Genomic DNA, 14,047 nt, shown 5'->3' on the forward strand with positions numbered 1-14,047 from the left:
TTAGTGGTCGCTGACAGCTCCTGCGGCACAATGGGCTGCGTGCCCCGGCTGCCTCTGCACGGCCATCCTGGTGTTGAGGACTTCTCCTACCACCCCAATGGCCAGTGTTTACTTCTTGAAGGTATGCGATACGCTCAGCATACCCTAGTTGACCTGAGTGTTCTCAGAAGCCAGCCCAACCTGTTTTCATTTGAGTTGGTATTTCACACAGCCAGTTATTATTTGGGTGGTTGAGGCCATCATTCATTACTCTCCCGGTTGACTTCTGCTGTCTTCCCAGCTCTCTCTCTCTGCTCATTATCCACTTCGGCCACTGCTGACAATGGTGTCCCAGCAGGAGGAGACCACCACCAAACAATGGAGGGAGGAACATGTGTGGGACACAGAGTGTGCCCTGGAGCTGGCCCTGGGTGCTGGAACTCACTCTTGCAGGAGATGGGGACTCCCAGGCTTGCAGCAAAATGCCAAGCTCAGCTATTTCTCAGCTCTGCTGGCATATAAAGGAAATGAGTGACATTTTGAGTGACAGGGCTAACAAATCCCGGGTTCCAGGGAATAAGGGAGTGCCTATCACCTCCAGACACCTTCCATTCATCCGCTGCATTAACCCCCATCCCTCGGCATACAGGAGACAATAGCGGTGTGCATGATCTAGAATTAAATATCTGCTGGTGGGCAGGTCATGTTCACACGTGGTGATGGTGTGGTCAGCTAATGGTTCACAGAAGGTACAGCAGCTGGGTTCTCACTCTCTTTGCTTCAGAAATCACTGATTTGCATCATTTCATCTACTCTGACAGCCACACACTCTGTATTTCTGAAACTTTTACTGCTCTTTCAGATGTGGTTGAAGCTGGCTGACATTGCACAGCTACTTGAAGAGGGAAGTACAGACAGCCAAACAGGCGTTGTTTCCTTTGGGCTTTAAAAATACGTTCTAAATACACCAGGCTCTCTTTCTTTGTGCTGATCCCCCTGTACTTCACAGAGCAGATTTAAAAGACCCAGTCATCCCAGTATGCAGGCAGAGCCATGTGGCCCATGCTAACTTGACCACACTCCTCAGGAGTGAATGAATCAAAAACCCCACCTTGCATCTGCTTTGCTGGCAGCCTATGAGAGGATCAAAATGTTCCCAAACAAATGCATTATGCAAATTGTTTGCCAAATACTCACTTGTTTGAAAATGAAGGTTAGCTCAGGAGATTTCGGTGGATCACTCAGAGAAGCAGAGCTTTGTCAAGTAGTTAAAGATCTGGACTTTAGGGGGACACATATCTTCCCAGCTCTCTCCAGGACTTTCTGCATGATCTCAAACTAAAAATTTTCTTTTGTGTCTTCTCTCTCGGGTTTAGTTCATCTACTCCAGGTGCCACTCAGCCACTGTGCCTGGGTGGTGCTGAGCATGGGAGCCACTGTGAGAAAAAGGTGTTCAGAACACCTCAGTACTTGTGGAGTTTGTACTGTGGTTTGTCTTTTGGTTTAGGACACTACCAAACCAGCCAAGAATATTTCAGCGTGACAGAATTCTCATTCGCATGGCTGGCATGCTAACATCCTCATTCTTACCTTGCATGTCTGTCAAGTATAAGCAAAGTGTCTATTAATTGTGACTGACTGAATTTCAGCCTGTCTTTTAAAAGGTATTTGATATACATTTAGACAATAGGCCAAGAACAGGCTGAATCCCTGTGGAAAACACGCAAAAGGCATTCTCCTGTGTCACTGATTTAATAAGGAAGAGCTGAATACACTTGTGTTTAGAAAGGCCCGAACGCTTTGAAGGTTTCTGCTTGAATGGAAATTGGAATTCGCTTTGGCTTTGCTCTCACCCTCTGTGTGCTCACCTCCCTGTGCTGCGCCAGCCAAGGACATTTGTTATGGGAGACATCTGTGAAAGCAGCAAGGATGCTGCTAGCTTTTGTGGGAAATCCTCTTTCCAGTGGGTACCTCTTTCCAAGCATGAGACTCATCCTCCAGGACCAAGAGGTGATGTATGTGACTCAACCTCCGAGACCATAAACAACATCTGAGACAATAAACGAGGTGATCAACAGGATCCAAGAAAATGAAGTCACACTGATTTTGAAGCAGTGCAGATTTCCAAGAAACAAACTGCTGAGAGTTCATTGGGTGACAAGAGATGAATGTATTCTTTGAGATTACGAGTAATCAATATAAACTCATAGGCTGCTCAGAAACATGACCAGGATTGGAATGCCCTTGATACATGATAGGAAGTGTTACTCACTCAGTTGTAGGCATGACTCCTCAGTCCTCATGGCAACCAGGAGCCCAGCCAAGATTCACCAAGCTAGCCCTAGCTGCCAATTCCTAGGCCCCTTCACTTAGTCAAGTCCGCTGTGCAATACATACTTCCTGCCCGCTCCTTTGCCAAAGTCCCACTCAACAGTCCCAGCAACAGATGGAAAATATCCACAGCAAGAAGCAATGTGAAAAACCAGCTCTGGTTGGCTCCTTACCCCTCAGCACGCTCCGAAATCGGTGAGCTGTGCTGGCTCCCCATCCCACAGAGTGCTGCCATCTCTCCCTTGCTATTTTAACTGCCTTGCATAAGGAGTGGAAAGTTCTGCGAGGGAATAAAGTTGCAGGGAACGCCAGCAGGCACTCAGCTGTGAATAACCTCCCACTGCGTGAGTCGCAAGAAACATGTTACAGAGAGAAGGGCAGACCGGTGCCATGGTGGGGCATGGGCATGGATACTCACTCTGTGCCTCAAATACAATAAAAAAACAAAACAATACTCTGTCTACTGAAATCACATACATCTTTATGAGAGCCCCTAGCAGCTCCAGACAGAATAATATTAAACCAGGCACAATTCGCTCCATGGTAGAATATCTCGTGGCACAGTATGCTAAAATTTCCTAAGCACTGTTGTGTCCTGAGCACGTGAGCATGTGCTGCATACCTAGAGCATTCTAGTAGGGAAGCTGTGCTCTGTTGCAGCTGCCCTAATCTGGGCTGCATATCTCCAGCAGTGACAACAAACAGTTTCTGTTATGCAAGCAGCACCAGGTAGAGCAAAACAACCCACAGCCCAGCATCCCTGATGGGATGTTCGAGTAATGGCACAGCACTGTGGTGGCCAAAGCACACCGCCTGCTGCATGGCCCAGCGAGTGTGATGGTACTCACACAGGGAGCTGCAACCACAGGGAAATGTCCTGCAGCAATGTGGAGATGTTTTAGAGGTACCGTGAAGGTCTAATCCTTCTGGAGAAGGCCAGCAGCTGAGTCAATTTGGAGCAGTTCATGGAAGGCCCAGCACCACCTAGAGTGCCTGTTGCTTATAAAAAGCAGCTAATAAAGCTGTTATCATCCAGGCAGCCCCTGCATTAGGTGTCAGTGGCCGTTTGGAGGACTCCCAGAAACAATATGCATGCAGTTGTTGCTGCCCAAAGAAAGAATGTAAAGTAGGAACTCGGCAGTTGGGTTTTGTTATTCCTTGAACACACACATCTATCAATAAGTGTGGAGCAAAGCTGTATCCAAAAGGCACTTAAGTATGTTTTTATGTGCTGTCCTAGATCATAGCTCTTGCAAAATCAGGGCTGGTGTCTGGGGAGACTTTGGTGGGGAAAAGTGTTTTCTACTGTGAAATGCCACCTACTGAGAATAGGCTGTCACTGGGGAACCAAACATGCTTTCAAGGCATTGCAAACCAATAGACAGGGAATTACCTCTTTAGGTGCAGAGGCCCCAAGCATTCCTGGTCACAAGCACCATCAAAAAAAAATCCAGCAAGCTTGTACAGCTGCATTGCACTCCTGGATTGTAAGGAGCCTGGAAGGCACATCAAAGAGGAAGAGAGAGACAGATGAGGACACATCCTTCCATTCCTCAGGGTGAGAATACACCACAGGGTATTAATTTGCAACCAAAAGCATGAAAGGCAGGTATGCCTCGGCAAAAAAACTCATCCTAGGAAATTGTTAGCACATATTACAAGAAGCGGGGGCATCAAATGAAAGTGGTAAGCACAGCAAGTAGTGGGAGGTGTCCATTTACACAACAGGAGCTAAACGGTGGAAGCCCTTACCACAGGATGCTGTGGGTACTGGAATTTTACACCATTTCAAAAGACAGAAAGACAAATGAATGGAAAAAGAAAAAAAAAAAGAAAGAAAGAAAGAAAAACTCACTAAGATAGTAGGTTTGCACCAGAATGTCCCCAAAGTTCAAATTGTTGGAGGCTGGCAAACATTTAGGAGACATAATGCTTTATGTTTGCCTTCAAATTATGCTGTGGGCCGAGCATGCACTATCAGCCATCACTGGAGACAGGATGCTGGGCTCCACAAAACCCCTTGGTCTGACACAGCACAGCTGTTCCTGCCTTCTGCACATGCACTTTTTGCTGGGTGGGTACAGAAAGGAATAGCAGACACCCAGCCAGAGGGAACACCCAAGCCCTGGAACAGGCTGCGTCCCATGTCTGGTTTTGCATGATCAGGGTTGATATTTTACTCAAAATCAGATCAAGCAGAGACTTGAAGCTAGGCACAAAGTGCCAGCATGCACTCCTCATATTCCAGCTGTGAAAAATGTATGTTTCAATCTCAAAATCACATTTCACACACAAAGAATGGAAACTGGACACAACTTTCTTTCTGCCAGAATAGTTGAAATACTGTGGCTTTGTCCCAGCACAGACTGAGAGCTAATTAGGCAGCTTTGTAAGTCATTCCCAAGCAAAACTGCTTTCCTCTGGTTATCAACCATGGCAGCCTGACTCCAGAAATACACGAATATGTAAAAAAAAAAAAAAAAGACAAGGACATGTATCAGTGCTTTATAAATGCATGTGAAAAAGAACGGCAGCGGTTATTTTACACAAAGCTAGGAGCATTGTTTGGATCACATGCTGAAGCTCTGAAAAGTGCTCAAGCTCTGTTTTTTCTGTGCTATGAGAGGAAATGCTGAAGGCCAACTGGACAGGCACTGCTGGGGAGAAGTTGGTCTGGCCTCCCCTGCTGTCAGCAGCTGAAGGAAATATCACTGATTGAAAGGAGCACCATAAATACATTAAATCACAGAATCTTAGAATGGCTTATGTTGGAGGGGACCTTCAAGAACATCTAGTTCCAACCCTCGGACATGGGAAGGTTACCACCTACGAGATCAGGCTGCCCAGGGCACCATCCAACCTGGCCTTGAATACCTCCAGGGGTAGATGTTAGACTGGTAAAACACCAATCTAACACATTAACAGCAGTCCTAGAAACTCAATAGCGTGAAAAAATGGAGCTAAATTTTCTGTATTAATTGGTGAGTAAATCCACTCCAGTCAGTTGGCTCGGGAGCCAAATAGCCTGCAGTGTTAGGAAAGAATAAAACACAAAGATGGGTTTTGTAACACATTTGGGAACAAAAAAAAAAAAGGAAAGAAAACTTAAAAGTAGCTGCTGCTCCGTATGGACAGTTCATGACAATGGAAGTCACTACTGGCTGATTAATTCACTAGCTCATTAGGGATTATTTACACTGTTTATGAGCATGTGACTAATTATACAATGAAGACACCAAAACATAATCACCTAATAACAACATGTGAGGGCGGCACAGATGAACTGGGTGACCAGGGTGATCCTGTCTAAGTTCAGTGAGCCCCATCCCCCCACAACAACAGGGCACTCAGTGCTCCTCCACCACCCACCCTGAGCACCAGAACTGCACAAACACTGCCAGGAACACTTGCATGAGAGGGACCGTGTCTGGAGGGAAGCTGGGAGGGCTGCACGAGTGTCCCCGCAGGGTGACATAGGTGAGAGGCACTGCACGAGGCCTCAGTGCCAGTGCCACCAACTGGGAGGCATGACTGGGGAAGAGTGGTATTTGGGAGTGGCTCTCACCCTGTCCAGAGGCAAATTCCAACCCCGTAAAATTTGTTCTTGATGAAAGGTGTCTGAAAAGCAGTTCCAGAGACTGAAGGCTTCAATGCCTACAAAAATGGCAACTTCAGTGCAAATGGAGCAATCCTGTTGTCAACGCTGGCCTTGCACAGAGACTTATCCCCAGACACCCAGCGAGTGTCTTCTGCAGCAGTAGGGTTTCCTCATGTAAGAACTTGTTCTGCAGTAGCAGTGCTGCGTTTGACATAGTGCATCACCACAGGGGCTTTGCCACAAATGCCTTCCAGAAGTACACTGTCACCAGTCAAGTTTCTCATGGGTATCATTTATGAATATTTTCTGCCTCCAAGATGCTGTCCCATCTGACGCTATCACAGCACCCATGCCTATCAGAAAGCTGCCTGGCATCCCTGTTGTGCTCTGCAGATTAGTAGTGCACCAGGACCAGGGCCCAAAGCTATGACTATGCAGAGCAGGGAGAGACACCCAGACACATACCAGCCTGGCAAGGAAGGCTGCTCGTGCCCCTGGGTACGTTTATTGGTTTAGCACTTCAGGCCCCAAGCAAATCTTCTTGAGAAAGAATGGGGCTGTGCTCAACAGCACAGCGAGCACTGCCCTGCCCTGGGGGGACTGCAGGTGAAACAGGCAGGGTGATGAAATGCAGAGGGGACAGGCTGGCAAGTGCACAGGGACCATGTCAGACCCCAGCTACGGCCACTGTGGTGCTGAGGGGAGGCATGAGTTGCACCTAGAACGGGAACTGGAAGACAGACAGTACCCTGGCGACAAATGTTGCTCTGACAAAGCAGGTGGGCAGGAAGGACATAGAGGAAGTAGAATGCTGGTTACTTTTGGCAGGTTGGTGGGAGCACCCTGTGCTGCTTTTATCCCAGCCACCCCATGTCAGCCATGAGCTACCTCTTCCCATCTGCTGCCAGCCCCATCCTAGCTCCTGCTCCTGATGCTGCCAAGGGTTTGTGCCCTAAGGAACAGCCACAGCCCCACTTTAGGCATGCATGCAAACTGAAGGAACCACTTCTGAAAGAACAGTGGGGAAATCCCAGCCCAGCTGTGAACCCTTGAGGAAGAGGTGAAGGACCCCAATCTCAGTCACTCTCATCTCTCTCCTCTTGCCCTAAACAGGATGGCCAAGAGGGAACATGCTGATTTATTAAAGCAGCTCTTGTGCAGAAAAGAGGCCCTGGGTGCAGAACTGCTGAGCTCAGCTGAAATCGGGCATCTCCCCTGAGCAGGGACAGGGAGATGTGTGTCAGGGCCAGTTGCACAGCCTCCAGCTGGTTCCCTTCCACGGGCCTGAGGCAGCGTGGCCTTCCTGCTTCCCTCCCCCAAACTGTCTGTCACATTTGTCACGAACTGCACTGGCCTAAATAGCAAGGTGTCATATCGCCAGCAGTACAGGAAGGACTTACCTAACCCCAATAAATGTGACAGGGTCACTGCCGAGCCCGGTGTCCTCCTGCAGAGGACCCAGAAGCCATAGTTCATCCCAGCCCCACCAAGCCAGCAGCCCCAGCTGCTCTCATGGCAGGCAGATGGAGAGGCATGGCTGATACCTAAAGGAAGACATTCCTGGCAGGATTTGCTGGGCTGGAATTTACCAGCATCGGTTGGGAACCAGCTGTGCTGGATCAGGTGAGAAGATTTGCTGAAACCACAGGTGTGGCCCTTTGTCTGTGCCCAGTTCGTGTCGCGGTGGAAAAGTTTTACCCCGGTTACCTCACCTCCCTCCACCTGCTGATTCAGGCTCCTTTCTCTGCTTCTAAATGAGGTGCTTAGTGTCATTCACTCAGGAAAATTACTCTGTGCCTCCAGATACAGATGCTATACCCCATACCCAGGAGGGTTCCTTATATGTGATAGTATTCAGATGCCATTATCACCTAAGGGATGGCTGCGGTGTCTGCCTCAACACAGCACAATGCCTGTTTGTGGGAAATGGAGTGAAAGAAGGAATAAGGGTGCTGAGTTATAGGAGGGTACAGAATGGGGAGAAAAGAGAGTGTGACTGTTGGCATGTGTCCAGACGAGGTACACAAAAATGATCCAGGGATGGAACGCCCCTCCTACAAGGACAGGCTGGGAGAGCTGGGGCTGTTCAGCCTGGAGAAGAGAAGGCTGCAAGGTGACCTGACGGGGCCTTTCAGTATCTGAAGGGGAGCTACAGGAAAGAAAGGGGCAGACTTTTCAGCAGTCTGTCGTGACAGAACAAGGGGAAATGGTTTCAAGATCAAAAAGGGTAGATTTAGGTTGGATATAAGGAAAGAACCTTTTACAGTGAGAGTGGTGAGATGCTGGAACAGGTTGCCCAGAGATGTGGTTGATGCCTTGTTCTTAGAGACTTTCAAGGTGAGGCTGGATCAGGCCCTGGGCAACCTGATCTAGCTGTGGATGTCCCTGTTCATTGCAGGGGAGTTGAACTAGATGACCTTTAAAGGTCCCTTCCAACTTTAAGGATGCTATGATTCTATGGCTTAGAATCATAGACTCATGGAATCATTAAGGCTGAAAAAGACAGTCCAACCACCAAGACCATCTCCACCACATCCTGTAACCATATCCCTCAGTGTCATATCCACACACTTCTTAAAAACCTCCAGGGACTGACTCCACCACCTCTGTGGGCAGCCTGTGCCAGTGCCTCACCACTCTTTCTGAGAAGAAATGTTTCGTAATATCCAACCTGAACCTCTCCTGGCACAAATTGAGGCCATTCCCTCTTGTCCTGCTGCTGTTACCTAGGAGAAGAGGCCTCACCACAACCTCCTTTCAGGGAGCTGTAGAAACTTCATGGAAATTAGGGGGGAGGATGGAGAACACAGGCTGGGAAGAGGAGCTAGGGAGGCTGGGTGCTGTGGGGTGACGGTCCCAGAGCACAGACTCAGGAGCAGGGACATGAGATGGAAGGACAGACCCCATGCAGCAGGGATAAGAGAGCATGAGTAGGGCAGAGGTGCCTGGGGATGCCAGCCCTGAGATTTTTAGGGGTTTTTTTTCTTACATCCCCTGCTTTTGCTGAGTGGAGAAAGTTTTCAGGCCTCGTCTAAAAACAAAAGGCAGTTTCCAGCCTTGGTGGTTTCAGAGAAAAGCTTTGAGTTGTGTCCCAAGAGGAATTTTAAGGGTAAGCAGTTGGAAGAGGGGGAGGAGGGGAAGGGCTGTTAAAGACGGATGCTTTTTTTTTCTAACTGTTATTTTTACTTACTCTACCAATTTGTCACAGGCTTCAGGCTGGCAGCGCGGGGCCAGCGCAGGGTGGTGGCTGCTCCCTCATTGTCACAGCAGAGCTGAAGTACTGTCCTGGGGAACTCAGGGGTCTCCAGCCCTGCTGCCAGCCCAGCACCATCATCCTGCACCCTGTGTCCCTCTGGGTTGGGGAGTACTAGATGCTCCATGTAGGGCACTCCTGTGCCTTGGCTTCCCTGCCAGCCCTGACCCACTGGGGTCCAGCTACAGGTGTCCATCACCTGGAGGATGCAGCCAGCAAGCAGAGCTGTGTCATGTGTAGGGGAAGGAAAACCACAGAGTCAGCCAGAGTCCAAAAACAACAGCTGGGAGAGGAGGAATTCATTAAGAGAAACAGCAAGGGAAGCAAAGCCTGTTTGTGTTAGGGCAGAGCCAGCAGCAAGCCATCCTGTGACCCACGGCTGCAGAGCGTCAGAGATGGAGCCATGCTCCTCAGGCAAGGAGAGCCATCCCAACTAGGTCATCCCAGCAAGCCACAGCCTGGGACATCCTGCAGCAGCAGAGGGGCACCCTCAGACTTGCCGCTTTCACCTCTTCAACAGCTTAATTTTTTGATGACTTTGGAGTGGTTTTCTGAAGCCCATAGCCCATGGGTGAGAGCAGCCCCTCTCTTTACACCTCCTTGGCTTAGCTTCCCCTCTGGCACACAGGCCAGAGAGTTCCCAGCAAAAGAGTTGGAACTAACTTCAAAAGAATTTGCAGTAAGCAACCTTTCTATCTCTTGATCCTCTCAGCTGTACGCTGGATTAGAGACTGGCTGTAGCCCGGAGCCCCCAGTCTGGTGCTCACTCCTCTTGCTCTACAGGGACATACAAGGAACCTGCCCATCCTGCACACTCTCTTTCTCATGCTGGCCTGGGCAGCTGCTGGAGGGAAGTCCCAGTCTGGCATCAAACACCATTTCATGGGCACCAGAGGTCAGAGATACAGTGCCTGACCATGGCAAGAGTTTGGCAAATGACACAGGGTCCCTTCCAAGGACAAGAGCTGGGTTTGCTTTGTGTCTTCACTTCAAGACTCTGCCACTAGAGCAGTCCTGAGTACACCTCTATGTGCAGGGGGAGGGAAAGCTGAGTTATTCCAAACTGTGTCAGCTATTCCCACAAACCTCATGTTGCCCCAGGGCTAAACCTGTCTGGTTTTCCATTCCATCAGGCTGTTTCTCCTTAAAAAATACATTGGGTTCTTCCACAGCACTCCCATCTGGTGGGGCTGATACAGCTCCTCATTTCTCAGGGAGGAGGGAAAGGTACGAGAATGACATCATGGGACTCAGGGAAGGGTCATGTCCCACCGAGAAGGGGGGAGGTGGAGGTGAGGGGGCACGAAGGTGGAGGCGAGGGGGCACGAAATGCTGCAAATCTTAATGAAAGGACCAAAATTTCAAGATGGAAAAAGAAAAGGAAAGCTGGGGGGTGGGGTTGTTTTTTATTTTTCCAACTGACAAAAGATTTGGTCCAAGTTTTTGAATCATGAAAACAGGGAAAGCTTTTGAAAGGGAAAAAAATTACTCTGGCTCTGCTCAGGGAGGCAGAAGAGTGGTTTGAGCTCAGCATTACTAACTTCCATGTGCTCTGCAAAACGAGTCAGCGTGATGTAAAGTTTGTCTTTGAGAGGGATATCCAGTCTTTTTCCAATAGGTGGGGATGGGAACAGAAGGTGGAGTCACTTCATTAAGGAGATGAGGGTGGGAAACTGCTCATGTAAAGTTCATACTGCAGAAGTGGAGATGTTTAGACATCACTGGAAAAAAAAAAAAAACAGCCGTCAGCTGTTTTGGATGGGGTGACTGTAGGGCAGGACCTTGGACACTCTGCACCATAGTGAAGAATGAGGGCAGCAGAGTGAGGGTTGAAACACCAGGCTCTGGATGCAGCAATGCTGCATTCAAAGCCTGCTGCTGCGTGGTTCTGTGTGCATCTGTTCTGTGCCTCAGCTGACTGATGTAAAACTCAGGGTGAAAAAAGCAGGGAAAGTTCCAAGAGGTGGTGGAAGGGTCAGCCACTACTGCTGTGTGCTCTGCAAGATGCTGAGAAGAGGGCTACAAACCCCCCAGTGCAAGCGATGGAGCCATCAGGGTCTACTGGGATGAGCTTGTTTCCTGAGCCTTGGGCCACCCTCCCCACAGCCAGGCCCACCATCTGGCAGGGCCGCCGCACTGGGATGTGCTGGGCAATCACTGGACAGAGCTGCCGCTGCCTGTGCCGCTTCAGTTTGTTTGTTTTCCTTAATCCCAAGGGGCAGCATCTCTGACACAGCAGCAGTGTGATTAAGATGATCCAGCGTGGCTGTCACAAGCATGTAATTACGCGTTTCCTGTGTCACTCCTGCTGGGAGGTCAGTGACTTGCCCTCCCTCACTCCAGCAGCAGGAGGGGACGGCCACCAGCTCCCATTGGCCCCTTAACCTCCTGGCCAGCTCTGGCCTCCAGCTCCAGCTTCCAGCTCCAGGCCCCACAGCCCCAGAGAGGGCCTGCTGGGGAGGGACGGCAGGCAAGCCAAAATGTGAGAGAGGTCAGAGAGAGCCAGAGCAAAGAGGAGGGGGATGGAGAGGGCCAGAGAGACAGTGTGAGAGCTACACTGCCCATGGATGTAGAACCGTGGATACTATGGCCCACTCCCTCTCCCATTACCCTTTTAAGATATAACAGAATCCATCTGGACCCATTTGGACTTCTCAAGTGGAAAGACCTGGGCAAACTTTCACATCCCCCACATCCATACATCTCTGTCTACATGAGCATAAAGAGCAGGAGCCTTGTTGCAGGCTGTCCCAGATTCTTCCCAAAGGCACCACAAAGCCACTTGGGTGACCCCACAGGATTGTCATGCTCCTCAGCACCCGTGTTTCCCTTGCAACTAGCAGGCTGCTCAGGGATGCTCAGAGGGACTGCTCTCAGCAGATCAGTTTCTGAAGCTGTTGCACACAGGATTAGCTGGAAATCACAGTGGAGAAGGACCCGCTGCTGTCCCGTCAGAACAAGACAAGGTTTTGTGCTGCATTTGCTCTTGGAGAAGGCAGGGTTTCCTCAAGTTCTGTTTGTTTAGTGACCCCTACATAAGGAAATCCATCACATAGCCTCCTTTATTAATACTGGCAATCAAATGCAACCAGCTGTTGCCCAGCTGTCAGAGTTGGTATTGGACAGGAATCCCTGCAAAGAACACTGTATCTCCTCATTCTTACAGACTCAGGCTCCGATAGCAAGTGGTGATGCTGACACTCAGTTCTTCATTTACTGGTCTCACTCCTTTGCCAGTCATACCTCCAAGAAGGGCACTTGGTTTCAAAGACATCAGAAAATAAGAAGCCACCATCACACACAATAGAGTGCTCCTGCGAAGAGCAGCCTTCACCACAGGGAAAATTCTGCCTTCTTCCCAGACTGGACCTGTCTGGCATGAGCTGAGAAGCCCAGAAGCAATTTATGCACATTCAACACAAGATCTACAGCCATGCAGTAACTCTTACACAAGCCTTCTGGGAGCCAGTACAATGAGGACTTTTGTTGGTTTCTTCTACTCTATGTTGCATTAGAAAACAAGTGAGCCCTGTCCATGCAGGAAGCAGGGGCGTGATCTAGAACCCCATGGACAGGGTTTCTGATTTATGCCAGCATCCATCCCAGGCATTCCTCGTGGGTGGCCACCCTGCCCATGGCAATGGGGTTGGAACTAGGTGATCCACGTGAACCTCACTTGGCCCTATTGCTGTTACCTGGGATAAGAAGCCAATCCACACTTCACTACAGCCTCCTCTCATGCACCCGCTGCCCTCATGGCACAACATTTTGATGCTCAGGGTGATTCATAGACATGCACACAATGACCTGCCTTAGTGCGAGGCCGGGGAGGAGCTCTGCCTGCCATGACAGAGATAACTGCTGTTTTCTGAAACGTTTCCTGGGAGGAAAGCCCTGTTCCATGCCAACCTCACATTGGCTGTCAAGTCCCCTCCCAGGATGTGGGAGCTAATCGCTTCCCGTGACCTGCCACAGCCCCAGGGCTGGGAAAGCGACCCAAACCAGAGGAGACCTGGGGTGCAAAGCCCAGAAGTATTGCTGCTGGAGAGAAATAGTGTGCTTCTCTACACTGAGCCATAAGAATGGACACCAAATCTGCATGCTGTGCAGAAAACTTAGAAAGCAAACACAAGACATCCCTCAAATGTCAGGTAGAAAGTCACCTATGGGACAATGGGACTGAGTAGGACCATTGGACTGGGTAGGACAACAAAAGCCATCTGTTGCAGTCCCTACAATTAGAGGCTGATCCATAGAAGTCACAAGAGCTTTCATCCCCATCTCCTCCATTGCCCACATCATGAAATATCTCATCATTCCCTTCTGCAGATACAGGGACTCCTCCTGGTAATCCTGGGAAGACAGGACATGCCACAAATGACAGGAGGTTAAAAAAATGTTCTTGCCAATCTCATTTGGATCAAAATACCTTCCTGATCCCAAATTTGGCATTTCCTTACATCTACAACACAGATATTAAACATGTCCAGGAGTCCAGGGAGAGATTTCTATGTGCCACCAACAACACTGTGACGCCCCTTCACATCTTGTCTCCAGTAATAGCCAGTGTCCCGTGCGAAGGGACATAAGAGAGGGAAATGCAAACAAACCAGGAACCTTTTAGAATTTATTTTCAACCTTATTTCTAAGAGAACTGGAAAGAGAAGAAAGTTCACTGGTGGATTTATAGGCAACCTGAGACAGATTCAGTTAACACAATTGTGTGTATTAACTGGGATTAATTAGTGCACTGCGACAGACTGAAATCAGATCACTTTTCAGTCCCTCTTGGCAATACCACCAAATGGAGCATCCAAAACTTAATATTGCGAGCTTTATTCTTCCAGTCCAGAACCCCATTATCCTGTCATCTGATCTCTTCCATA

Source organism: Cyrtonyx montezumae, unplaced genomic scaffold, assembly GCF_038088225.1.
Source record: "Cyrtonyx montezumae isolate F1298 unplaced genomic scaffold, pur_monq_1.0 scaffold_0, whole genome shotgun sequence".
NCBI classification, from domain to species: Eukaryota; Metazoa; Chordata; class Aves; order Galliformes; family Odontophoridae; genus Cyrtonyx; species Cyrtonyx montezumae.